At 45.2% G+C, this 25651-nt stretch overlaps 1 protein-coding gene across 3 annotated transcripts in view; it reads left to right on the forward strand.

The window, feature by feature from the left end:
- Positions 1-650: 650 nt before the first annotated feature.
- REV1 (REV1 DNA directed polymerase) overlaps positions 651-25651 on the forward strand; it is a 115081-nt gene continuing 90080 nt past the window's right edge. For 2 of the 3 annotated variants that reach the window (XM_079792361.1, XM_079792363.1), the window contains exon 1: positions 651-844. The gene's annotated coding sequence lies outside the window, so the exon portion shown is untranslated. Of the gene's footprint in view, positions 845-12392; positions 13175-25651 lie in introns of those variants that run through there. The other variant, XM_079792362.1, reaches the window with a different exon arrangement.

Consider the following 25651-nt stretch of genomic DNA (forward strand, 5'->3'; position numbering starts at 1 on the left):
TCAGTTCTTGCGTTCCCTTCCCTCCACTAGATGTCACTGTAAATCAGTCGCTCGTGGAGGGGGCCCGGTGTTTTACGGCTGCACACCCAGCGCCGGGTTCTAAGCATGGTCAGTCCTTGCACTTGTGCCCTCTCGGACAGTAGCGTCCGGAGCGGAACGCGGGCGGCGGAGACTCGCTGAAGGACAGCGCTCAGTCCAAAGCAGCGATCCCAGCTGGAGGCGTGGAGGTCATAGGGTGCGGGGCGGGCTCCGCGAAGCGAAAGGCTGGCCCACGCCACGTTCCCCCCGCCTCCGCCAGTGAGACGGTCACGTGCGGCGGCGGCGCTCTCCCGGCGGCGTGAGGGGGGCGGGGCCAGGGAGGGTCGCCTAGCTTCGAGGCTCAGCTCCCGGCGTTCGGGGGGTCGCCACAGGCTAGGCGGGAGCGGGCGCGTGCGCGTGCGCCGCGCGGGAGTGAGTGCGGGTGAGGCGGGGCCAGCTTCAGCCGGCAGCGCGCACAGAGCTGGCCGCCGCCCGCAGGGGGCGGGGCAGGGGCGGAGCCAGGGATCCGGCCTGAGGGGGCGGGGCGAGGGCGGAGCCAGCGATCCGGCCTGAGGGGGCGGGGCGAGGCTGTGGCGCGCGCCCGCTGAGGGGGAGGGGCGGGGTCTGTCGCGGAGCGCGCAGGGCCGCCCTCCTTGAGCGTGGGGCGAGCGTGGACCGTAGCGCGGCGCGGCGCGGCGGTGTGACTCCTTCCCCGGCCCTCCTCCCGGCCCCGGCAAGCGCACCGTGCGGCGGCGGGGGGCGCCGGGGCCCGCGAGGCCGGACGAGGCGGCGCCGCCGGGCATGGTGGTGTGGGGCAACGTGGAAGGTGAGCGATCCCGGCCGGCGGCGGGATGGGGGGAAGGGCGGGACCGGACACGCGCAGCCCGGAGGCGCCGCAGCCCGGTCCGGTGGCGGCCGAGCGCGGACGGCTGAGGCGGGGCGGGAAGGCGCGCTGTCCGGGCACCGCGGCTGTCCTCGCGCGGCCTGGCGGCCCGGGTCGCCTGTGGCGCGGCGGCCGCCGGGTTATGTAACGGTGACCTCCCTCCCCTCCTCCGCCATGGCGCGGCCGGCCCGGCCCCTCTCTGGGCGTCCCGCGGAGGCGCCACGCGACGACTGGCGCCCGCGGCCCTGCCTTCCGCGTCCCCCGACCCCTAACCGCGGACGCCTCCCGGCACCGCTCCGGCCGCGCCGCAAACTCCCTCTCCTGCGCCGGCGCCTCGCCGGCCATTCCGCGCCGCGCCATTCATTCGTGCGCGCGTTTGCTCGCCGGTTCGCGGAGCGGCGCAGGGTGTCCACGGCGCTGGGTGTCCCCCTGCACCAAACATCCCCGCATTGGGTCCCAGAATCGGGTCGGAATATCTGAAGACAGCGTTTGTGCACTTATTTTTTCCTCCTGGTTTGTTGCCTTAATACGTAGAGCACCTCCTACCTGTCCTTAGAAGTGCCCCTTTCACACTTGCACTTCCTGTTAAACCAGTCAGTCCCTGTGTACACGGAGAGGGCATTTCCTTCCGTAGTAAGCTGCTCTCACTACCTAAACCCAACTTGTAAAGAAATACCTTAATGTATCACTCCTTGATTGCCTCCCCCTTATTAAAAGAAATTACAGGTGGTGTAAGTCTTCTCTTTCTGTCTTCCAGGCTTCTCGGGTCACGTACAGGGTGGAAATGGTTATCCTTTCGGTAAAAATAACGTGGACCATTACATACCATAAAGGGCTTGTAACTAACTGTTAAGGACTTTATGTGGTAATTCTTAATTCTGGTGTCCGCCTGGTCTCTGGCTTCTCCGCTTTGGTCTTGGAGAAGGAGCTGTTTCCTCTTTGGGTAGGGTAGGACAAAACTGCTTCTCCCTGTGGCCCGCACAGCAGCCCAATCTGGTGTGCCTCTACCTGCTTTCTAAACTTACCATCTCTGCCTTCCCAGGTAGCCTGGCCTTATACTGCCAGCATGTCCCTGCCTCTACTTCCTATGTTGGACTCTTCAAGCTCACCCCAAGTTCCTTTTCCCCCCCGTAACTCTCCATCTTTAATGACCTCCATTCAATTTTTAGTCTACTTATTTGTCCCTTTTTATATCTTTTCATCCACATCCTTTTTTTTCTCTGACTGCCTTTTTTGTTTTTGTTTTTAATCCTCACCTGAGGTTATTTTTCCCATTGATTTTTAGAGAGAGTGGAAGGGAGGGATGGGTAGAAAGAGAGAGACACATGGATTGCCTGCCTCCCGAAAGCCCCTTACCAAGGCCTGGGATAAACCTGCAACCCAGGTACATGCCCTTGACCAGGAATCAAAACCCAAGACTAACCCTTCCGTGCGTGGGCTGATGCTCTACCACTGAGCAACACTGGCCAGGGCTCAGAATGTCTTGTAGTCTCAAGGGCAGAGTGTATCTTTTGTCATAGAACTTTTCACCTATTTTATGATAAGTTACATATTTAAATTTTTTTTCCTAAAAAGGTGGGACTCATTCTTTTGGAGTTAATTTCTATGAAGTCTCAAGTAGAAAGTAATTTTTCAAGATAGTGTGTTTGAATATGTAAGACCACTCTTATTTTCCCACCTCTAACTTCAAAACTCAGATTCTCCATGAGAGAAGAAACCCTGTCCTCACCTGTAACAGCCTAGTCATTAACAGGAAGTCCGGAAGGGCCCTGGCTGGTGTGGCTGATTTGGTTGGAGTGTCCCCCTGTGCACTGAAAGGTCTGGGTTCGATTCCTGGTCAGGACACATTCCCAAGGTTGCTTTGTGTGATTCCCGTTGGGGTGCATTCGGGAGGCAGCTGATTGATGTTTCTCACATCGATGTTTCTCTCTTTACCTCCCGCCCCCTTCCTCTCTAGAATCAATACAATCATATCCTTGGGTGACTATTAAAAAAACAGGGTAAGTTTAGAAGGCTCCATGTCATATATATCTGATATCCTTTCTTTGATAGCTGCTATAGTAGAAAGGGACTTTGGACTTACATGTAGATTTAAATTCTGATTCTGTCCATTAGCTGTGTGACCTTGGGCAATTTAAGTTACTAATATCTGATTTTTTTTCCCTCTCATTTGTAGAATGAAGACCTCACTCCCACCTTGGGTAGCTCAGGATTAAATGAATTAAATCTAAGGCATCTAGTGAATCCCTGGTACATAGTGAAGCTCAGTAAATACAAATTCCTTTGGAAAATGTCTCTTTATTATAATTCATAATCTAAAGTGAGTCAGGATGTGCTGGAGACAAAGCATTAGAAGAAAAATGTAATTAGAAGAGGTGATAGGTACCTCTTGTCTCCAAATAGATAAATGAATCCTAAACTGAAGAGCAGTAAAGCTCTCTCTGCTTCTCAAGACTATATGAGTGCATGTGGCATATTATATATCATAGAGTATATTAAACGGCATTTACAAATGAAGGAAATAATCTTTTTTCCTCCTAGAATAGCACTATCTGAAGCATTAACATGGATATTAAAAAATTATCTCTGATTTTCAAAATTATGTAAGGAATGGGGAGTGAGAGGAGGAGGAATATACCGTATATTTTTTAATTATGTGAGGTTTTTTTTTTTAATTGATTTTAGAAAGAGAGGAAGGGAGAGGGAGAAAGAGAAACATTGATCATTTGCCTCCTGTACACACCTGTCCAGGATTGGAATCCACGACCTGGGCATGTGCTCTGAACTGGAATTCAATTGGTGACCCTTTGGTGCACAGGATGATGCTCAACCAACTGAGCCACATCAGCCAGGGTGAGGGGAGGAGAAATATTAAAAAATGTCTTTTTTAGAGACAGGTTTCATGTTCTCCTTTTAATATCTCATCTGTGTATAAACAGTTTGTCTTCCTTACACTGTCACAACAGTGCCTGCCTTCCCTGCCGTCCTGCTTTTGCTCCCTGTCTTACTAATCCCCACATAACAGTGATTTTATTTTAAAGACATAAATCAGTTTTCTTTATCATGCTCAAAATCCTCCCCATGTTTCCTGTAACCCTTAGAATTGAATCCAAACTCCTTACCACAGCCCATCAGGGCATTACATGGTTTGATAGCTGCTAATTCTAACCTTATCTCTTAGCAGGTGACTCTTCACCTTGCCTCAGTCCATAGGTCCTTTTGCCATTTCTTGAAAAAACCAAACTGTTCCTACCGTAGGGTGTTTCACTTGCTGTTCATTTAGCTGGGCCACCCCTTTTCCTGGTTGTTATCTTGCCTTTACATCTTCTGTTCGGTGCTCAGATGTCCAGGGGAGGACTATCTGAGGTGATAGTCCTCCCCTGATTTCTAAAGTAGAAGCCAGCCCCTCCCTCTGTCACTTCGATTCTTTCATTTTGCCTTATTTTTCTCCACAGCATTTATTACTAGGCAAATATACAATAGTCACTTATTAATTTCCCCCATTTGCTCTAAGACCCTACCTCCCTCCCCCACTAGAGAGCAGAGACCTTGTCTGACTTGTTCATGGCTCTATCCCCAGTGCTTAGAACTGTGCCTGGCACATAGTAGGTTCTCAGTAAAACTTGTTAAATGAATGAATGGTTTAAGTTGATTTAAACATTGGTGCTGGGGTCAGAATCCTGGCTCCTACCATTTACTGATTGTGTGGCCTTGGGCAAATTAATATCTTGGTGATTCAGTTTGCTCATCTGTAAGATGCAAGCAATCATTTCTAACTCATAGGATTATTGTGAGTAATAATTGAGTTAATATATGTAAAGTGCTTAGCACAGGGTTTTATAGTTTTTAAAAACAATGTTTGAAATTAGCTTGGAGTATTCAGTTAAGATTTTGTGTTTTTGCATGAGATAAAGGTATAATCAGTTGAATTTTATATTTTGCTGATTTATTGAACTCTTTCTTTTTAAATACATGTATTTTGTGGATGTCTAGAACGGATTAAAAAATAAATTGCTGAGAATGGTTACCAGTATTTGGTCTTAATGTTTAAGTCAGCCTTTTTATTCTTAGATATGTGGAAGATGCTTAGAGTGATTATCTCGACAGCTGCCCACCAGAGTGGCTTTTATATATTTCTCTTTGAAGTTCCACTGGAGATATGATTGTGGTGATGAAATGACTTGCAGGAGGCTGAAGACAGGAAAATCCTTGAAGGTCCAGTTGAAGTATAAGTCTTGTAGTATTTGGGAAAGGAGATATTTTTATTATCTTCAATGTGTTCAATTTCTGCCTTTCATTTTGGTCTCCCCCTCCCCCCAAATTGTATTTGGTTCTTAACTGGGGTTTATAGTAATCCAGTTGTACTTTGTATCTTTTTCCTTTCTCTTCTTTTTTTCATAGTGTATTTTGAACTCTAGCATTTATAGAAATAGGAAAGAATTGATGGGGACAAGCAACTTAGTAACAATAGATACTTTGAGCTAATGCAAATTGAATTATTCTTAGAAATTAAGATTCTGCCTATGGTAATTGCACTTGCATAACACCAGTTATTTTTACTTAGTTCACTTATCTTTAATAAAATGCCTCTTTGGAGGAATATTATGTTTTATTATGCTTTATTTATAAGTTTGAACTTCGACCAATAGGATCCTAATCTTTGGGCCTTAAACTTTAAAAACAACAACTAAATACTGCTGCTCTGTGTAACATTTGTTCCAAAATTTCATAGTAATTACTAAATTATTATGTATTTATTGTGTGTCAGGGTCTTTACTAAAGTTCATTGTCTTATTTAATATTCATAATCACCATATAAGGTGGGCATAGTTATAGATGATGTTACTTGGCCAGGCCACCGGTAACAAAGGAGCCAGGATTTCAGTCTACTTCCACCTGATTCCATGAGCCCAAGTTTATAACCACTTTGCTATGATGCACATAAAAACAAAGTTTCTGTTTGGACACTTTGCCAGTATTTGTTATCACATCATTTGTGTTCTTCCTCTTAACTACTGGCAGTTTCATTATCGTTTGTGGCTAAGGTGTTTTTTTTTTAATATAATTTTTTTATTTAACTACTGCTATACTGAGATGCCTATCCTATATAATAAAAGCGTAATGTGCAAATTGACCAACAGTGGAACGACCGGTTGGTGGGGGATGGGGCTGGCGAGCAGGCAGTGCCAGGCCAACTAAGGCGTGTGCCAGCGGGCAGAGGGAGGAGACAGTGATGGGGGGGGGGCGGCAGTGACCAGCAGCAGCGGAGGGGCGATGGGGGGTGGGGTGGGCAGGGCCTAAACCATCAGTCAGATATCCCCTGAGGGCTTCTGGACTGCAAGAGGGTGCAGGCCAGGCTGAGGGACACCCCCCCCCCCATGCACAAATTTTCGTGCACCAGGCCTCTAGTATATTCTATAAATGTGAAACATTTTAATAGGCTGATGATAGCAAAATCATTTATTTTTCCTAATTATTAAAGTTATTAAAAAGAAGTCAAGCCCTGACTGGTTTGGCTCAGTGAATAGAGCGTCAGCCTGTGGACTGAAGGGTCCCAGGTTTGATTCCAGTCAGGGTGCATGCCTGGGTTGCAGGCTCGATCCCCAGTGGGGGGTGTGCAGAAGGCAGCTGATCAATAATTCTCATCGATGTTTCTATCTCTTCCTCTACCTTCCTCTCTGAAAATCAATAAAAACTATATTTTTAAAAAATGAGTCAAAAGCATCATGTGTCATTTAGGTCAGCTTTGTAAATAGTTTGAAAAGGTTTTGTATATAATGATATGATGCTCCAGATTTGAGAAAACATGAATATCTTTAAATTTACTTAAGGCTGAAATAAATTTCAGGTAGCAAGTAAATACTTAACAGAAATTAATGATGCTGATGTGGAGCAAATTTTTGTTATCTCTGTTTTTAGTAAGTGAGGAGGAACATGTGATAGAATGTTTTGCACCATGGTAAGCTTTAATGATTTTTGACATCTGTATGCAAGACTTGAAATTTGAAGAATATTGAAGTTAGGCGTTTTTGACTTCTCATCACTTAAGTAGATTCAGAATGCTGGTGTTAGATTGAACCTTACAGATTCTGTAGACCAAGCACTTCAAACTCGTGGCCAATGGGCTGCATGCCTTGTTTATTTAAAAGAGGTATGCGGCCCGCTGGCTGAGTTTGACATGCTTGCTGGAGACCATATCCTTATATTTTCCTGGAGGAAAATGAGACCCATAGACTCATTTGACTAATAAAGAGGAGAAATAGGACTAGAACCTAGGGGATTTTTGTTTTCTCTAAGACCATTTTTTCTGCTACAATAATAAGTTGCCCCCTTTGTCACCCAGGGAAAGATCAATGTATACTTAGTACCTTATTTTCAGGAGGGTAGAGAATTTTGAGAGTTTTTAAAAAAAATAACTGGCTTTCCCCTAGCTGGTTTGGCTCAGTGAATAGAGCGTCGGCCTGTGGACTGAAGGGCTCCAAGTTTGATTCCAGTCAAGGGCACATGCGGGCTTGATCCCCAGTAGGGGGCGTGCAGGTGACAGCTGATCAGTGATTCTCATCATTGATGTTTCTATCTCCTTCTTCCTTCCTCTCTGAAATCAATACAAATAAATAAATAAAATAAAATCACTGGCTATAAAGTAACAGGAAAGTTCTTGTGCTCTGTAATGCAATTAGAAATTATGCTTTCTCTTTATGCACATAGGATAGTTTGAGAAGTATTTGAAAGACCAATCTGGTCTCTTGGTTTTATGCTTGAATTAAAAGACTGGTTAGGGATGGGCGAAAAAGTTGGTTGTGATACGAATAAATTTTATTTGAAGCCAGTATCTGATAACCAAAGTGTTGCGTATTAGCTTCAGTCATTCCTGATCATAACCAAGGTTAAAATGACCTTTTTTGGTGGTATAGTCAGAAAATAGCTGAACCTTACATTTTCTAAACTCCCATTTCTGCACTTGAGAATGGACTTAATATACTTTTATCATTTAGGCACAAGTCTGAATTATGTAATTAAAATTATGATTTTTTTTTAATCCTCACCCGAGGATATGTTTTTCTGTTTGTTTGTTTTGAAACAAATTTTACTGATTTTTTTTTTTTTTTTTTTTTTTTTAAGAGAGAGACATTGATCAGTTGGTTGCCTCCTCTGTGCACCGAACCTGACTGGGAATCGAACCTTCAATCTTTGGGTGTACTGGATGACACTCCAACCAACTGAGCCACCCGGCCAGAGCTGATGCCTTGTTCTTCTAAATGTTTTTCACCAAATTCTGAATTTTATCTTGTAATAAGCTCTATTGCTTGGTGACTATTGGCAATATTGAGAGCTTAACCAAAAAAGTCCTTTACTTATTGGAATGCTTTGTGTCAAGTGCTTTCATTTGACTTTTTCTCATTTGATTCCCCTAAGAGTCCTGAGACGAGAGGTAAGGCAGTATTTCCTGTTTTATAGTTGTAATGCAGTTCTAGCACCAACTACCCTGAGTTAGGGCCGACATCACAGGTTAAGGGCACAGCCCACAAACTCCACTTCAGATACCAAGTGTTACAGGGCAACCAGGCCACCTGTACTTCTGATCCACTGGCTACAAATTTGGAAGTTCCCACTACCTGCTCAGGTTTCATAGTTTGCTAAAATGACTCTCAACTCAGGAAGGTGTTGTACTTGCAGTTATAGTTTTATTGTAAAGGATACAAATCAGGACCTGCCAAATCAAGAGATACATCGAGAAAAGCCTGGGAGGGTCCCATAGATGAAGTTTCTATGTCCTCAGAAAGTCATCTTCCCACCACATCGATACAGGATTACAAGCCAGGGAAGCTCACCCCAAGCCTTAGTGTACAGTTCTTAGTACATATGCATGATTGAATCATTGGTCACAGAGTTTAATTCAGCCTCCAGCCCCTCTCCTCTTCTGGGATGTCAGGCTTTATGTGGCTCAAAGCCCCAACCTTCATCACATGGTTAGCCTTTCTAGCATGGCCCACCCCATCCTGAAACTAAGTGTGTACTGGGAGTCACCTGTTAATATAAAATACTAGAGGCCCAGTGCACTAATTCATGCACGGGTGGGGTCTGGTCGGCCCGGCCCCAATTCAGCAGATCGGAGCTGGGCCGGCTTGTGGGGAGGGACCGCGGGCGATTGGCTGGCAGGCCCTGTCCCCGATTGGGGTAGGGGAGAAGTCGGGCGGGGGGAGGGGCTGTGGGCTGATTGGGGTGGTGGGAGCCCATTGGGGGAGGGGCTGCAGGAGTTTGGCTGGCCGGCCTCACCCCCTATTGGGGCTGGCCGGGGGTGGGGGAGTGCCGCAGGGGGGTTGGCCGGTCGCCCTGCCCTCTATTGGGTGGGAGAGGCCAACCAGGGGCAGGGCAGCCAGGAGGAGGGGCCGTGGGAGGTTGGCCACCGGCCCACCCCTGGATCTGGCCAGTTTGCTGGCAGCAGTGGTCATAGTGACCGGTTGTTACAGCATTCCGGTTGCTGGCTTTTTATATACATACACTGTATTTTCCAGCGTATAAGACAACTGGGCGTATAGAAGATTTTCCTGGGTTAAAAAAGTCGTCTTATACGCTGGAAAATACGGTAGATGTGGTCCCAGGGATCCACTATGGTTAACAGAAACACTAACCAGTTGTGAAATTCCAAGAGTTTAGAGTCTCCCACTGGGGAACCAGGGACAAAGGCCTGTCAAGTTATTATATAACAGTAACCCAAGTAAGAAGAGACATTTGGCCAATTTGTGACAGTTGAAACTAAACACATCTCTGTAGTACTAGCCTAGTGATCTCCATTATACTAAAAACTAGTAGCCTGTTTGCACGAAGATTCGTGCAATAGACCTTCATTCACCTGGCTGCCTGCACCAGTTTTCTGCTGGCACCAGGGACCCAGTTCTTGGCTGTGGCCACCACCTTCTGCCTTTTTCAGGGTCGGGGCTTGGCCCCGGGCGGTGGCCTTGGGCTCGGCGGCACCCAACATCCTTGCTAAGGATCGCAGGAGCCGACCCTCAGTGGTTTCCTGCGATCCGTGCAGGCTGCCCACTGGTGCCCAAGGCCGGGAAAGCCTCCGCCCCAGGCTTTCCTGGCCTTGGGCTCGCCGCACCCAGCGTCCCTGCTACCGATCACAGGAGCCGACCCCCAGTGGTTTCCTGCGATCTGTGCAGGCTCCCCGCTGGTGCCCAAGGCCCGGAAAGCCTCGACCCCTGGGACCCCCGGGAGGGGTGGGAGGAGCCGTGCCACGCCCCCCCAGGTGGGCGATCGACCCCCGGACCCCCAGGAGGGGCGGGAGGGGCCCGGCCACGCCCCCCGGGGTGCCGATCGCCCCAGGCACCCCCGGGAGCGGCTGCATGGGTCCGGCCACGCCCCAGGCACCCCCGGGAGCAGCGGCATGGGCCCGGCCACGCCCCCCGGGGTGCCGATCGCCCCAGGCACCCCCGGGAGCGGCGGCATGGGTCCGGCCACGCCCCCCGGGTGCCGATGGGCCCGGCCACACCCCCCGGGGTGCCTATCGCCCCAGGCACCCCGGGGAGCAGCGGCATGGGCCCGGCCATGCCCCCCGGGGTGCCGATCGCCCCAGGCACCCCCAGGAGCGGCGGCATGGGCACCGCCATCTTGATCTTCTCAACGGCGGATATGCCACCCGGAGTCCCGCCCCCAGCCTCCTGCCGGCCCAATCGTGGGCATAGCGGAGGTGCGGTCAATTTGCATGTTTCTCTATTATAAGGTAAGATTGGAACACATTGCCCTTGAATATGGAAAGATTGACTTCTGTTGATATTTTCTTTTCAGTTGATATAAGAGTATTTAAAACCTAGGCTGATGATCTTTGTGTAAGCCAAGTATTTATATAAATTGTGTTTTAGGTTGGGTTATGAATACAGACTTTTAATAAACATATATATATATTTATTGATTTCAGAGAAGGGAGAGAGAGAGAGAGAGAGAGAGAGAGAGAGAGAGAGAGAGAGAAACATCAATGATGAGAGAATCATTGATTGGCTGCCTCCTGCACGCCCCTACTGGGGATTGAGCCCTCAAGCTGGGCGTGGAATCGAAGCCAGGACCCTTCAGTCCCGAGGCCGATGCCCTATCCATGAGCTCAACTGGCTAGGGCAGATTTTTTGGTATTTTAAAAGCTCAGTAATTGTGGCTGTTAAAACTTTAATTTTTAGAATTTCTTTTTGAATTTGTAATTTTAGATTTAGGTTATTACTGTTAAATGAAAGGAACCTATGAAATGAGATTTTTGTTGGAGAGGAGGAGGTATTGATAATGTATTTGTTAGAATTGTAAAATGTTTTAGTAACTTATTTGTTGAATTAATTGCCCTTTTTAAATGTTCAGGCTTGAGTCGAAGTTGCTAGCTGTTCAATTTTATAATGTTGCAGGTGCAGGTTAATGTTCTTTTGCATATTGTTTATGTCCAACAGAAAATTTCTAATTGTCACTGAAAGATAGTATTATATTCTCTTGGAACTCACTGAATGTTTCTCAGAAGTAAACTCTATTAGTTTTAAGGTATAAAGTGCACAAAAATGTGTTACATTGAATAAGACTACTAGTTCCAGTGTCTTTTGACAATGTAGCATCTCCTTAGAATGTGATATCATCTTAAAAGGTTGGGGGGGTTTGTTGTTTTTCATGTATAATAGGGGCTACTTGGCAGGAAGCCAGGGAAAAGAGACCAGAAAGTAAACGAGTGGCTGTTTCTTAAACGTTCTACTCCCTTTATTTTCACTTGCAATTACATTCAATATTAGGATTTATGAGGAGAGAGATTTGTTCAAGATGGAATTGAGCAGAGCTAGAAAAGAGCGAATTTGACCATATTATTGAATTGCAGTTCTGCAGAGGGCTTTGTTTTTAGTCGAGTGTTGTGTGTGCCAACTTGCCTTGTGAGATCTTAGGCATGTGTGGGTAGAATACACAAGGTGAGGACTTCAAGAGCCAGAACCTCTGACTCTGCAACCAGCCCCATCCCCATCATTTACAGGCACAAGTTTACACTTCCTTTCCTAACTTAGACACAGTAAGGTTCAAACCTCTTAGTAAGATCAAGGCCTTCTGTTATATTACTTCAACTACCTTATTACTTCATTGTCACTACCTCTGGCCATGTGTCCTGAATAGCAGCCAATACCCGAATGTTGCTTAATCTTTTTTCTTTTGATTTTGATTGTGAATTTTCCTTCTTCCTGAAATCACCCTCTTATCCCCTTCTACCTATTTAAATCCTACTTATTATTCTCATACTTATACACCTTTCCAGAGACGCCTTCTTGGATCTCCCCCAAGAGGAGGTTCATTGCTGTTTTGTAGTTGTAGAGGCAGCCGATCGATGATTCTCTCATCATTGATGTTTCTCTCTCTCTCTCTCCCTTCTCTGAAATCAACAAATATATATATATATATATATATATATATATATATATATATTAATATATATATATTAAAACAGCAATGAACCTCCTCTTGGGGGAGATCCAAGAAGATGCAAGTCTTTTTTCTCTAGTAGATAACTTTGCATTGTGGTTCATACTTTTTACTCACCTGAAAATTGCAAATTATGGTAAATGCTCTGTAAATATGGAATAAATTTTTAGATTATACCTAGAATTGAGGGGGAGAGGGAATTGAAGTCAGGATAGGAGAGAGCTTGTCATCTGTAATCTAATAAGAACCTTCAATTGCATTGAAGGTGAATTGTACTTAGTTTTGTTAATTCCTTCTACTTAGTGCACATTATGGCAATATTCTATTTATATACTGTCTCATTACCTGTGAATTTCTGTACTTGTCTCTGTTCTCATTGACAACTCTAGATACACTATAGGCAAAATCAGTGATTCTCAAAGTATATGCCTCAGACTAGCAGCATCAGCATTTCCTAGGAATGTTGTAGAAATGCAGATTCCCGGCACCACTCCTGACCTACTGGATGAGAAGCTTTGGGGTTGGGCCCAGCAGTCTGCATCTTGGCAGGCCCTCCTCGTGATTCTGATGCTCAATGTGAGAACCACTGCTGAGGACACAGTCCCCTCTTTTATATCAACTCCTTTATTCTCAGACTAAGTTCTGTTCCTAATACGAAGCTTCTACAGCAGCCTTGGGAATCCTTGATTTACCGCAACTATTTGGCTTTTCTGTGAAGAAACAACATTCCTCCTTAGTGACGATCACTGGCTTTTACTCTGGCCTTCCACTCTCTCTAAAAAATCAGTGAAAAAATATCCTCTGTTGAAGATTAACAACAACAACAAACCCCTAAAAGTGAGTATATGCTAAAGACTAGAGCCAGTATTTGTGCTTCTTGGAAATAGTTACAAGGGATCAGTACTCTTCATCTAGGTGTTTTTGTTTTAAATAGATTGGTAAGGGTCTCTTCAAAGTAAAAACCTGACTATAGTGTGTGGGATGGGGCTGAAAAAAGGTTCTACTTCCTTGGGATATGAAATTCAAGAATCTGTCTTGTTCCCTTATGACTTCAGCAGTCTGAGAACCATGATGGTGTCTGTGGTTGAATCAAAACAAAACTTCAAAACAGCTGTATTTTCATATCTAAATCCTATCTAATAAAAGAGTAATATGCAAATTGACCATCACTCCAACAGACAAGATGGCTGTCCCCATGTGGATACAAGATGGCCACCACAAGATGGACAGCAGGGGAGGGCATTTGGGAGGGATCAGGCCAGCAGGGGAGGGCAGTTAGGGGTGACCAGGCCTGCAGGGGAGGGCAGTTAGGGGTGACCAGGCCTGAAGGAGAGGGCAGTTAGGGGCAATCAGGCTGACAGAGGAGCAGTTAGGCATCAATCAGGCTGTCAGGGGATTGGTTAGGGGGTGATCAGGCTGGCAGGCAGAAGCGGTTAGGGGCAATCAGGAAGGCAGGCAGGCGAGCAGTTGGGAGCCAGCAGTCCTGGATTGTGAGAGGGATGTCTGACTGCCCGTTTAGGATTGGGCCTAAACGGGCAGTCAGACATCCCTTGAGGGGTCCCAGATTGGAGAGGGTGCAGGCTGGGCTGAGGGACACCCTCCCTCCCCCGCCTCCCCGTGCATGAATTTCATTCACTGGGCCTCTAGTGTTATATAAAAAGCTGTTTGTTTCGTGTTAAAACCTTTTTTACATAAGACCAAATAAGAGCCCATTTGAGCAGGTATTGTCAGACCTTGTTAGTAACTGTGTGCCAGTACTTCATTTACTTAGTTACTTATAAGGACAACTAGAGGCCCAGTGCATGAAAATTCATGCACTGGAGAGGGGGTCGCTCAGCCCAGCCTGCCCCCTCTCACAGTCCGGGCGCCCTCAGGGGCAGGAGATGACCCGGCAATCAGGGGAAGGCGACACCCCATCACACCTCTACTGCTGCCACTACTGGCAGCGCAAGCCTCGGCCAGCCTGGTTACCTGCTCCTCGGGCCAGTCCTGGGCGGCTGAGGGGACTGGGGGACTCTGGAGGCAGGCATGCGGAGCCTGGCCATGCCACGCACCTGCTGCCTCAGCAGGGCTGAAGGCCTGGGCACCACCATCTTTGAGGGTGTGGCAGTCAATTAGCTCATTCCTTCCCTATTGGCTGTGGGCCCCGCCATCTTTGTGACAGCGTGAGGGTCAATTAACATATTATCTCTTTATTAGATAGGATACTTGGTCCTGGTAAATTAATTCTGCAAACCTGTTCCCACTGCCCATCCCTAAAAGATTTAAAAAAAAATCTGCTATACAGATTTCTTAGGGAAGTAGTCTCTTTCCCAGCTTTGTACTACCAACTGAACTCCCAGTTACCCCTTCCCTGTAACTTGCTAGTTGGTCTCTGTGAACCCAGCTGCCTGTGGAGTGTTTCCAGTGTCAAAAGTCTTTTTTATTTTTTTCCTTCTTCTTTGCTTCTTTTTAAAAATGTTTTATTTTTAAGATTTTAATTGTAGTAAAATACGTATAAACATAAAATATACCATTTTAACCATTTTTAAGCATACAGTTCAGTAATGTTAAGTATATTCATCTTGTGCAACCAACCTCCAGAGCTTTTTTATCTTGCAAAACTGAAATGATAACCCATTAAGCAATTCCCTATTTCCCCCTTTCCAAGCCCCTGGCAACCACCATTCTACTTTCTGTCTTTATGAATTTGACTACTCTAGATAACTCATATAAGTAAAATCATACAGTATTTATCTTTTTATGGCTGGCTTATTTTCACCTAGCATAACGTCCTCAAGGTTTATCTTTGTAGAATGTGTCAGAATTTCCTTCCTTCTTAAGGCTGAAAATACACAATTGTCATGTACTCTGAGTCACCAGATTATTGTGATCTCTGAATGCATAATAATCTGGCCACTCAGTGTATATCCTATATAATAAAAGGCTAATATGCAAATTGACCAGGAGTTCAACCAGCAGGCAGGCCAGCCAACCACCCATTTCCCCTCCCCCTGGCCAGGCTGCCAGACCCCACCCATGCACGAATTCATTTACCTACTTATAAGGACAACCAGAGGCCCGGTGCATGAAAATTCATGTACTGGAGGGGGGGCTCCCTCAGCCCAGCCTGCCCCCTCTCACAGTCCAGGAGCCCTCAGGGGCAGGAGATAACCTGGCAGTCGGGAAGGCGACGCCCCATCACACCTCTACTGCTGCCACTGCTGGCAGCACAAGCCTCGGCCGGCCCTGGTTACCTACACACACACACACACACACACACACACACACACACACACACACACACTGAGTGGCCAGATTTTTATGCGTTCAGAGATCATAATAATCTGGCCACTCAGTGTATATACCACATTTTACTTATCCATTCATCAGTCATGGACACTTGGGATGCTTCTACTTTTTGGCTGTTGTGAATGCTGTTATTAACATGGGTGTACAAATATCATTTCTAGACCCTATTTTCAATTATTTTGGGTATATACCCAGAAGTTGAATTTCTGGGTCATGTGGTAATTCTATATATAATTATTTAAGGAATTGTTATACTGATTTCCATAGTAGCTACATTATTTTACATTCCCACTGACAATGGGTTGCCCGCCAAGGCTCCCATCTCATCCCTCAGGTGTTGTCCTGGGAGATGTCTATTAGCTGGTACTGGATGCACTTCCCATCCAAGATGCGGGTTATCTCACTCTGCTGGGATTTCATTTCGAGTGACCCGGTGACAGACATGCTGTAGACACGCAGGCCAGTCATGCTGCTGGTGGGTGGACTGGCAGATGGGCGGCAGTAGCTGCACCTACCCAGCAGCTATTTCTTAAGTTGAGGATAAACCCATACATGCACATCCTACCTAATAATAGACAAATATGCAAATTGACCGCATCTTCGCTATGCCCAAGCCATGCCAACCAGCCAAGCCACGCCCACCAACCAATCAGGATGAGTATGCAAATTACCCAACAAATATGGCGGCTAATTTGCATATCAAGACAGCGTAGAAAGAAGCCAAGAGCTTCAGAAGGGAGCAAAGCTGCGGAGAAGCAAGCAAGCTGGGGGGAGGAGAAGGGAGGAGCGGAGGCGGGGCCAGGGGAGAATGGAGAAAAGCTGACGGGGCCGGGGGCGAAGGAAGGAGAGCGGGCGGGCTGGCGGAGAAGGCGGGGTGGGGGAGAAGGGAGGAGCGGAGGCGGGGCCGGGGGAGAAGGGAAAAGCAGGCAGGCTGGCGGAGAAGGCAGGGCAGGGGAGAAGGGAGGAGCGGAGGCGGGGCCGGGGGAGAAGGGAAAAGCTGGCGGGCTGGTGGAAAAGGCGGGGCGGGGGAGAAGGGGGGAGCGGAGGCAGGGCCAGGGGAGAAGGAAGAAGAGCGGGCGGGCTGGGGGAGAAGGGAGAAAAGCAGGGGGGCTGGCGGAGAAGGCGGGGCGGGGGACAAGGGAGGAGAGCAGGCAGGGCGGGGTAGAGTGCAGCAGGAAACCCTATTGCAGGATTTTTCCTGCAGCGGGAACGCTAGTATAAGTAGAATAATGAGACTGAATAAAAGCCACTCAAAATCAATTTTATTATTTAATAGTTAGTATACTTTACAGAGTTTACAAATATGTAGCCAACTAATTAATGCTGATGAATATGTATTTGGACATTTTCTGAATATGTAGTAGGAATTTTGTTGGTGTGTTATGAACTATTTGGAAACTTACAATGTTGATAATTTTTTAGAAAATGGATGAAATACTACTTTTGCATGAAAATGATTGCTCCTGGTGATTAACATCATTCTGTGGGGAGGTAATCAATATCCACCAATAATCAGTAAAAAAGTCAGAATGATGTTCGTTTTTAGTGGGTTTTGATTAGCCTTTTTATCTATCTACTAGAGGCCTGGTGCACAAAATTTGTGCACAGGTAGAGTCCCTAGGTCTGGCCAGCAATTAGGGTCAATCAGGGCCTTCTGGCTGCTGGTCGGGGCCTTCCTTCATTCCACGCTGCCCCCTGGTGGTCAGCGCATATCATAGTGAACAATTGAACTCCCAGTCTCTCAGTCGAACACCCAAGGGGATACTTTGCATATTAGGCTTTTATATATATAGAAGATCTATCTATTTATCCTCACCTGAGAATATTTTTCCATTGTTTTTTTTAGAGAGTAGAAGGGGAGGGAGTAGAGCATGGCGGGGAGGGGGAGAGTCATCGATGTGAGAGAGACACATCAATTGGTTGCCTCCTGCAAGCACCCTGACTGGGGCTGGGGCATCAAGCTTGCAACAGAGCTATGTGCCCTTGACCGGGAATCAAACCCATGACCCTTCCGTCCACTGGCTGACGCTCTAACCACCGAGCAAACTGGCCAGGGCTTGACTAGCCTTTTTTTTTTTTTAATATATTTTATTGATTTTTTACAGAGAGGAAGGGAGAAGGATAGAGAGTTAGAAATATTGATGGAAGAGAAACATCAATCAGCTGCCTCCTGCACACCTCCTACTGGGGTTGTGCCCACAACCAAGGTACATGTCCTTGACCGGAATCAAACCTGGTACCTTTCAGTCCTCAGGCCAGTGCTCTATCCCCTGAGCCAAACTGCTTAGGGCTTGACTAGCCTTTTATATATATATTTTTTAACTTATTGTCGAAAGTTTTACATATGTCTCCTTTTCCCCCGATTGACCACCCCCCCCCCCAGCCATTCACACCCCAGGCAAGCCCCCACCGCCCCAGTGCCTGTGTCCATTGGTTATGCTAATATGCATGCATACAAGTCCTTTGGTTGTATTAACCCCGCCCCCCCTCCCCCCGTCATTTGTTTCTGGATCTATTCTTGTTCATCAGATTATGTTGATCACTATATCCCACATATGAGTGAGATCATGTGATACTTCTCTTTCTCTGACTGGCTCATTTTGCTTAGCATAATGCTCTCCAGTTCCATTAATGCTATTGCAAATGGTAAAGGTTCCTTCTTTTTTATAGTGGCATAGTATTCCATTGTGTAGATGTACCACAGTTTTTTAATCCACTTATCTGCTGATGGGCACTTAGGTTGTTTCCAAATCTTAGCTATTGTAAATTGCACTGCTGTGAACATAGGGGTGCATATATCCTTTCTGATTGGTGTTTCTAGTGACTTGGAGTATAGTCCTAAAAGTGGGATTACTGGGCCAAATGGGAGTTCCATTTTTAAATTTTTGAGGAAACTCCATACTGTTCTCCACAGTGGCTGCACCAATCTGCATTCCCACCAGCAGTGCACCAGGGCTCCTTTTTCTGCACATCCTCGCCAGCACTTGTCGTTGGTTGATGATAGCCATTCTGACAGGTGTGAGATGGTATCTCATTGTTGTTTTGATTTTCATCTCTCGGATGATTAGTGACTTTGAGCATGTTTTCATATGTCTCTCAGCCTTCTGTATGTCCTCTTTTGAAAAGTGTCTATTTAGGTCCTTTGCCCATTTTTTGATTGAATAGTTTATCTTCCTTTTGTTAAGTTGTATGAGTTCTCTGTAAATTTTGGAGATTAAACCCTTATCTGAATTAGCATTGGTAAATATGTTCTCCCATGCAGTGGGCTTTCTTACTGTTTTGTTGATGGTTTCTTTTGCTCTGCAGAAGCTTTTTATTTTGATGTAGTCCCATTTGTTTATTTTCTCCTTAGTCTCCATTGCCCTAGGAGCTGTCTCTGTACAGATATTGCTACAACATATGTCTAATATTTTACTGCCTATGGAGTCTTGTAGGATTTTTTTGGTTTCCTGTCTTACATTTAAGTCCTTTAGCCATTTTGAGTTTGTTTTTGTGTATGGTGTAAGTTGGTGATCTAGTTTCATTTTTGTTTTTCTTTTTTGCATGTATCTGACCAAATTTCCCAAAACCATTTATTGAATAGACTGTCTTGACTCCATTGTATGCTCCAGCCTCCTTTGTCAAATACTAATTGAATATAATGGCTTGGGTCTATTTCTGGGTTCTCTGTTCTGTTCCATTGGTCTATATGTCTGTTTTTTTGTGCCAGTACCAGACAGTTTTGAGAACCATGGCTTGGTAATATAGCTTGATATGTGGTATTGTGATCCCTCCAACATTGTTCTTCTTTCTCAGGATTGCTATGGTTTTTTTTATTCCAGATGAATTTTTGGAGAGTTTGTTCTAGATCTTTGAAATATGCTGTTGGTATTTTAATGGGGATTGCATTGAATCTGTAGATTGCTTTGGGTAGTATGGATATTTTAACAATGTTGATTCTACCAACCCATGAATATGGTATGTTCTTCCATTTGTTTATGTCTTCCTCTGTCTCTTTTTTCAATGTCCTGTAGTTTTCCGAGTACAGGTCTTTTACCTCCTTAGTTAAATTTATTCCTAGGTATTTTAATTTTTTTTGGTGCAGTGGTAAATGGGATGGTTTTTTGGTGTGTTTTTTTTTCATTTCCCTTTCTGTGAGTTCATTATTGGTGTATAAAAAGGCCATAGATTTCAGGGTGTTAATTTTGTATCCTGCTACATTGCCAAATTCATTTATTAGGTCTAGTAGTTTTTTTATGGAGTCTTTGGGGTTTCCTATGTATAGTATCATGTCATCTGCAAATAGGACAGTTTTACTTCTTTTCCAATTTGGATACCTTTTATTTCTTTTTCTTCTCTGGTTGCTATGGCTAGCACTTCTAGTACTATATTGAACAGGAGTGGTGAAAGTGGGCATCCCTGTCTTGTTCCTGTTCTCAGGGGAAATGAGTTTAGTTTTTGCCCATTGAGTATGATGTTGGCTGTAGGTTTATCATATAAGGCTTTTATTATGTTGAGGTGTGATCCCTCTATTCCCACTTTGTTGAGAGTTTTTATCAAGAAAGGGTGTTGAATTTTGTCATGCTTTTTCTGCATCGATTGATATGATTATGTGATTTTTGTCTCAATTTGTTTATGTATCACATTTATTGATTTGCAGATATTGTACCATCCTTGCATCCCCGGAATAAATCCCACTTGGTCATGGTGTATGATCTTTCTAATGTAATGCCGAATCAAATTTGCTAGAATTTTGTTGAGGATTTTAGCATCTATGTTCATCAATTGTATTGGCCTGTGGTTCTCTTTTTTTGTGGTGTCTTTATCTGGTTTTGTAATTAGGGTAATGCTGGCTTCATAGAAATAATCTTGGAAGTGTGCCTTCCTCTTGAATTTTTTGGAATAGTCTGAGGAGGATAGGTTTTAGTTCTTCTTTGAATGCTTGGTAGAACTTACCTGTAAAGCCATCTGGACCAGGGCTTTTGTGTGCTGGAAGGTTTTTGATCACTGCTTCAATTTCTTCAGTAGTTATCGGCCCATTCGGGTTTTTTGATTCTTCCTGATTGAGTTTTGGGAGCTTGTATTTTTCTAAGAATATGTCCATTTCATCTAAGTTGTCCATTTTTGTTGGAATAGAGTTGTTCATAGTATTTTTTCATAATCCTTTGTATTTCTGTGGCATCGGTTGTTACTTCACCTCTTTCAATTCTGATTTGGGTTATTTGAGTCCTCTCTCTTTGCTTCTTGGTGAACCTGGCTAGAGGTTCATCAATCTTGTTTATCCTTTCAAAGAACCAGCTCTTGGTTTTGTTGATCTTTTGTATTGTATTTTGGTCTCTATGTCATTTATTTCCTCTCGGATCTTTATTATTTCCTTCCTTCTGCTTACTCTGGGCTTTTCCTGTTGCTCTCTAACTCTTTGAGTTGTAGGGTTCAATAATTTATTACCATTGTTTCTTGTTTTTTGAGGTAGGCCTGTAGAGCTATGAACTTCCCTCTCAAGACTGCTTTCACTGTGTCCCATAGATTTTGGATTGTTTTGTTTTCATTGTAGTTTGTTGCCATGATGCTTTTTATTTCTTCTTTGATCTCTCTGGTAACCCAGTCATTTTTAATAGCATGCTATTTAGCCTCCAAGTGTTTGATTTTTTTTTTCATTGTTTGTACTGTAGTTGATCTGAGAAGATGCTTGATAGGATTTCTATCTTCTTGATTTTGAAGAGACTTTGCCTGTGTTTCAATATGTGGTCTATCTTTGAAAATGACCCATGTGCACTTAAGTAGAATGTTTATTCTGTGGCTTTGGGATGAAATGTTCTGAAGATGTGAGTTCCATGTGATCTAGGGAGTCATTTAGGATGGATGTTTCTTTGCTGTGGATGTTTCTTTGCCGAGTTTTTGTTTAGAGGATTTATCCAGCTAACCCTAACCCTAACCCTTTGCACTCGGATGTCAAGTGTGACTCGACACGTTTAGCAGTAGAATAAAGGAATCGAAAAAAGCAAGTGAGTGCAAAGGGTTAAAGTCCCCTACTATGACTGAATTGCTGTCATTCTCTCCCTTGATATTCTCCAGAGGTTTTATGTATTTGGATGCTCCTGTATTGGGTGCATATTTGTTTACCAGAGTTATATCTTTTTTTTTTTAATTGTTCCCTTTAGTATTATGAAGTGGCTTTCCTTATCTCTTGTTATGGCCCTCACTATGAGGTCTAATTTGTCAGATATAAGTATTGCTACCCCAGCTTTTTTTTTTCATTTCCATTCGCCTGAAAAACCTTTCCATCCCTTCACCATCAGTCTGTGTGAGTCCTTTGATCTGAGGTGGTTCTCCTGTAGACAGCAGATATATGGGTCATGTTTTCTTATCCACTCAACTACCCTATGTCTTTTGATTGGGGCATTTAATCCATTTACATTTAAAGTTATTATTGATAGGTACTTGTTTGTCACCATTTTTATTCTTTATGCCTGTGTTCCTTCTTCACTTTCTATTTCTTCTTTCTACAGCAGTCTGTTTAGCATTTCTTGCATTGCTGGTTTGGTGGTAATAAACTCCCTTAGTCTTTTTTTGTCTGTGAAGCTCCTGATTTCACTCTCAATTTTGATTGATAGCCTTGCTGGGTACAGTATTCTTGGATTCAGAGCCTTGCTTTGCATGACTTTGTATATTTTATTCCATTTCCTTCTGGCGTGATGTGTTTCTGTTGAGCAGTCGATAGTTTGATGGGAGATCCCTTGAGGTAACTTTCTGTCTCTCTGTGATAGCCTTTAAGATTCTTTGTGGTTAGTGTTTGCCAATTTAATTATAATGTGTCTTAGTGTCACTCTTTTTGGGTTCATCTTGTTTGGGACTCTGTGAGCTTCCTGAACTTGTCTGAGTTTTTTCTTCTTCCCAATATCAGGATAGTTTTCTGTCATTATTTCTTCATACAGGTTTTCTATTCCTTGCTCAGTTTCCTCTCCTTTCAGGACCCCTATAATGTGGATGTTGTTTCGTTTCATGTTGTCCCAGAGTTCCCTTATGCTCTCCTCCTGTTTTTTAATTTTTTTTCCAGTTGCTGCTCTGCTTGGGTATTTTTTTCCTACCTTGTTTTCTTGCTCACTGATGCGGTCCTCCACTTCTTCTAGTGTACTGTTGATGCTTTCTATTGTGTCCTTTATTGCAGCAATGTCATTTTTCATTTCTTCTTGGTTCTTCTTTATTTCCTCTTCATTCTTACACATATTATTGAATTTGTCTTCCATCCTTTTCAGTGACCTTATGACCATTGCTCTGAATTCTTTCTCTGACATATTGCTTGCCTCCATTTCATTTATTTCCTTTTCTGGTGATTCCTCCTTTTCTTTCATATACAGGCTATTTCTTTGTCTCCCCATGTTCACTCCTCAGCATGTTTGATTATGTAGCTCTCTCTCTCTCTTGTGTTGAGTTAAAGGCACAAAATACAACACGACAAGACACAACACACAGGGCACCAAACACGAATGTATTCACGATACCAATAACCCCAAATAAAGGTGACCATCATAGAAAAAAGAATTAGGGGAGAAAAAAGAATGCAAAAAAATGATATTGAGGAAAGGAAAAAATGTAAGAGAAGAAAAAGGAAGGGGGGAAAATATATGTGTATATTGGGAGAAAACTACATGAAACCAACAGCTAATCCAAAAAATGCGAACAACAAGCACTCTGAGGTGAATGCAAACAACAGACACCCAGCTGAATCTGAGGAGGCAGAGCTCTCTCTAGGCAATCTCTGACCTTTCTGTCCACAGATTGCCTCACCAGCTGTGTTTAATTCACCAATTCTGGGTGGATGTTTTTTGATTCAGCTGTTCCTTCTATCTGCTCTGTGAGAAGGCGCAGGACCCATTCAAGTATTTGGCACCACTTTGTCTCCCCCTGGGCAAACTTTTTAGGTGGCCACGGAGGCTGGAGTCTCGGTGTTCGTGGGTTTGCAGCTGAGGCAGCTGGTTCCTGGCCAATGAAGCCGTAGGGTCCCGGCAGGTATCTGAGGTCTCCCTGGTTGAAGGTAAGGCAGGGCTTCCGATCACAGCCACTCTCCCCTTAAAGATGGCACAGTCTCTGCAGCAGAGCCGGCCACTCCGGGAGACATTTCAGCAGTAGTAGAGGCTGCTCGGCCAGGGGAGCCTGGTCCGCCAGTCCTCAATAGTCTTGTGGAATATAGTTGCACCTCACTCACAAATACAGACACTCCCCACATGTCCACGTACTCTCCTTTTGCTCTCACTCACACACTATCTTGCAGCCTGCCATCCCATCGGCCGCCATCTTGGATCCCTGTTGACTAGCCTTTTAATATGCAAATTCGGAACAACACCCTTCCCCGTTATTGTGGCAGGCTGGTGGCCAAGGTCGGAAAAGGCAGGAGCCCTTGTGACTGTTGCTGCATGACTGTTTACTAAAGGGGACCAACATGCAGCAGTAGCAGCATCAGCTGCCACCATGGGAACTCTTGCCCAAACTTCCAGCCGACACTCCAGAAAACTGGATCAGCTTATGTGCAACCTATGACATTATCTCAGAACTGAGCATGCAGAGTTTAGAGGGTACAGCGGACTCGACAGCTTCTGTGGTTCTGTGTTCGTCAGTGGCTGCCCAGGCACCTGTGGCGTGGCCGGTGCCAGCCTCCCCTCAGAAGGTGCTGGTCTGGGCAATGAGCTCAGCTTCCAAAGGGGCCCAGATGCAGCCGATCTCCTTCCCCAGAATCCAGCCATTGCCACAGTAGGTCCAGTCCATGCAGCACATATTACCGCCCCGTACTCCCCCAAGTGCAGTATGTGGAAGGCAGAGATGCCATCTACACAAATGGAACCCTGCAGAGGGCTTATGTCTGTAATCTCAAGCCTCTGATGTATGGCACCAGCATCACAGCATCTTATGTCCAGATGACTGTGGCAGGCTCCTTCCTGACAGCAGTCCCCTCTGACAGCATGGTGGGCATCCCCATCATCTGTAGCATGGGAGCCTCTCTCATTTATGGGGGGATAGATAGCACCAGACACTCTCTGGACCACACTTCCTGGTCAACACCAGCAATGCTTGCAATGGTGATAAAAAAAAAACAAAAAAAGCCAAGGGATCACATCACACAAAAGCAGTTTACTCAACAGCCATCTTCTGTGGCTGTTAGATCATTATGAAACCACTGTAGGCGTCAGTCTCCCCTGAAGTTCTCTTTATAACCATTACCTTTGGCACTGCCAGGATCATAAGCTGGATCTTGTGAATGCCACCTCCTTTGGGAAAACGATTTATTGCGTGTTTATGGGCCTGAGGACAGAGCAGCTGGGCGCCAGGGGCAACTCCCAAGTGTCATTACTATGAGATCCATCTGAAGCTAGACTTGCCCCTGAACTGGCTGCAGGAGGACACCCAGTACATGGCCATGTGGCAGCAGTTTGTGCATCAGAAACCGAGGTACCAGCCAGTCCAGCAACCGGATAGCCTTGGGGACTATGGCTTGCACAACAGCCTACACAGCATGCTGAGCAGGCCATGGCCGCCAAGAGCCAGCACCACCAGCAAGCAGTACATAGTTATCTTCCAGGTCTTCCCCGAGTCCCCAAGCGCCTGACCTGGGCTGCGTCTTGCTGCAGGAGAGCATCGCGCTTCAGGATGTCAAGCTGGTAGACCCTGCAGCTGGTCTATCGGTGGTAACTATTGCATTGCATTAGATGTGAGGCGTCTAATGCAGTGCAATAGTTTTCTTTTCGGAAATACGTTTATACCAATCGTTTTGTGTTCCAATTGTTTTGAATGTGTATTGCAGTACATTTTGTTGCCCAGTATTTTTTCTCATTCAAATCAAGCAGGAGCCCTGTGCCTACCTTGGCCTTCGCCGGGGTGAGAGTTGGGGCGGCAGTGCACGCTAATTCTATAAACCCAAAGTCCATCATGATCACATGTTTGGTCTTAGAGTTTTACGACTTCGATGAAATCAGACAGAAAGAATGTCTTTAAATATATACCTCCCTACTGGGAGGCACTGAAGCTGAAGCTCATGACGCGTGAACTGTA

Source organism: Cnephaeus nilssonii, assembly GCF_951640355.1.
Source record: "Cnephaeus nilssonii genome assembly, chromosome: 15".
NCBI lineage: Eukaryota > Metazoa > Chordata > Mammalia > Chiroptera > Vespertilionidae > Cnephaeus > Cnephaeus nilssonii.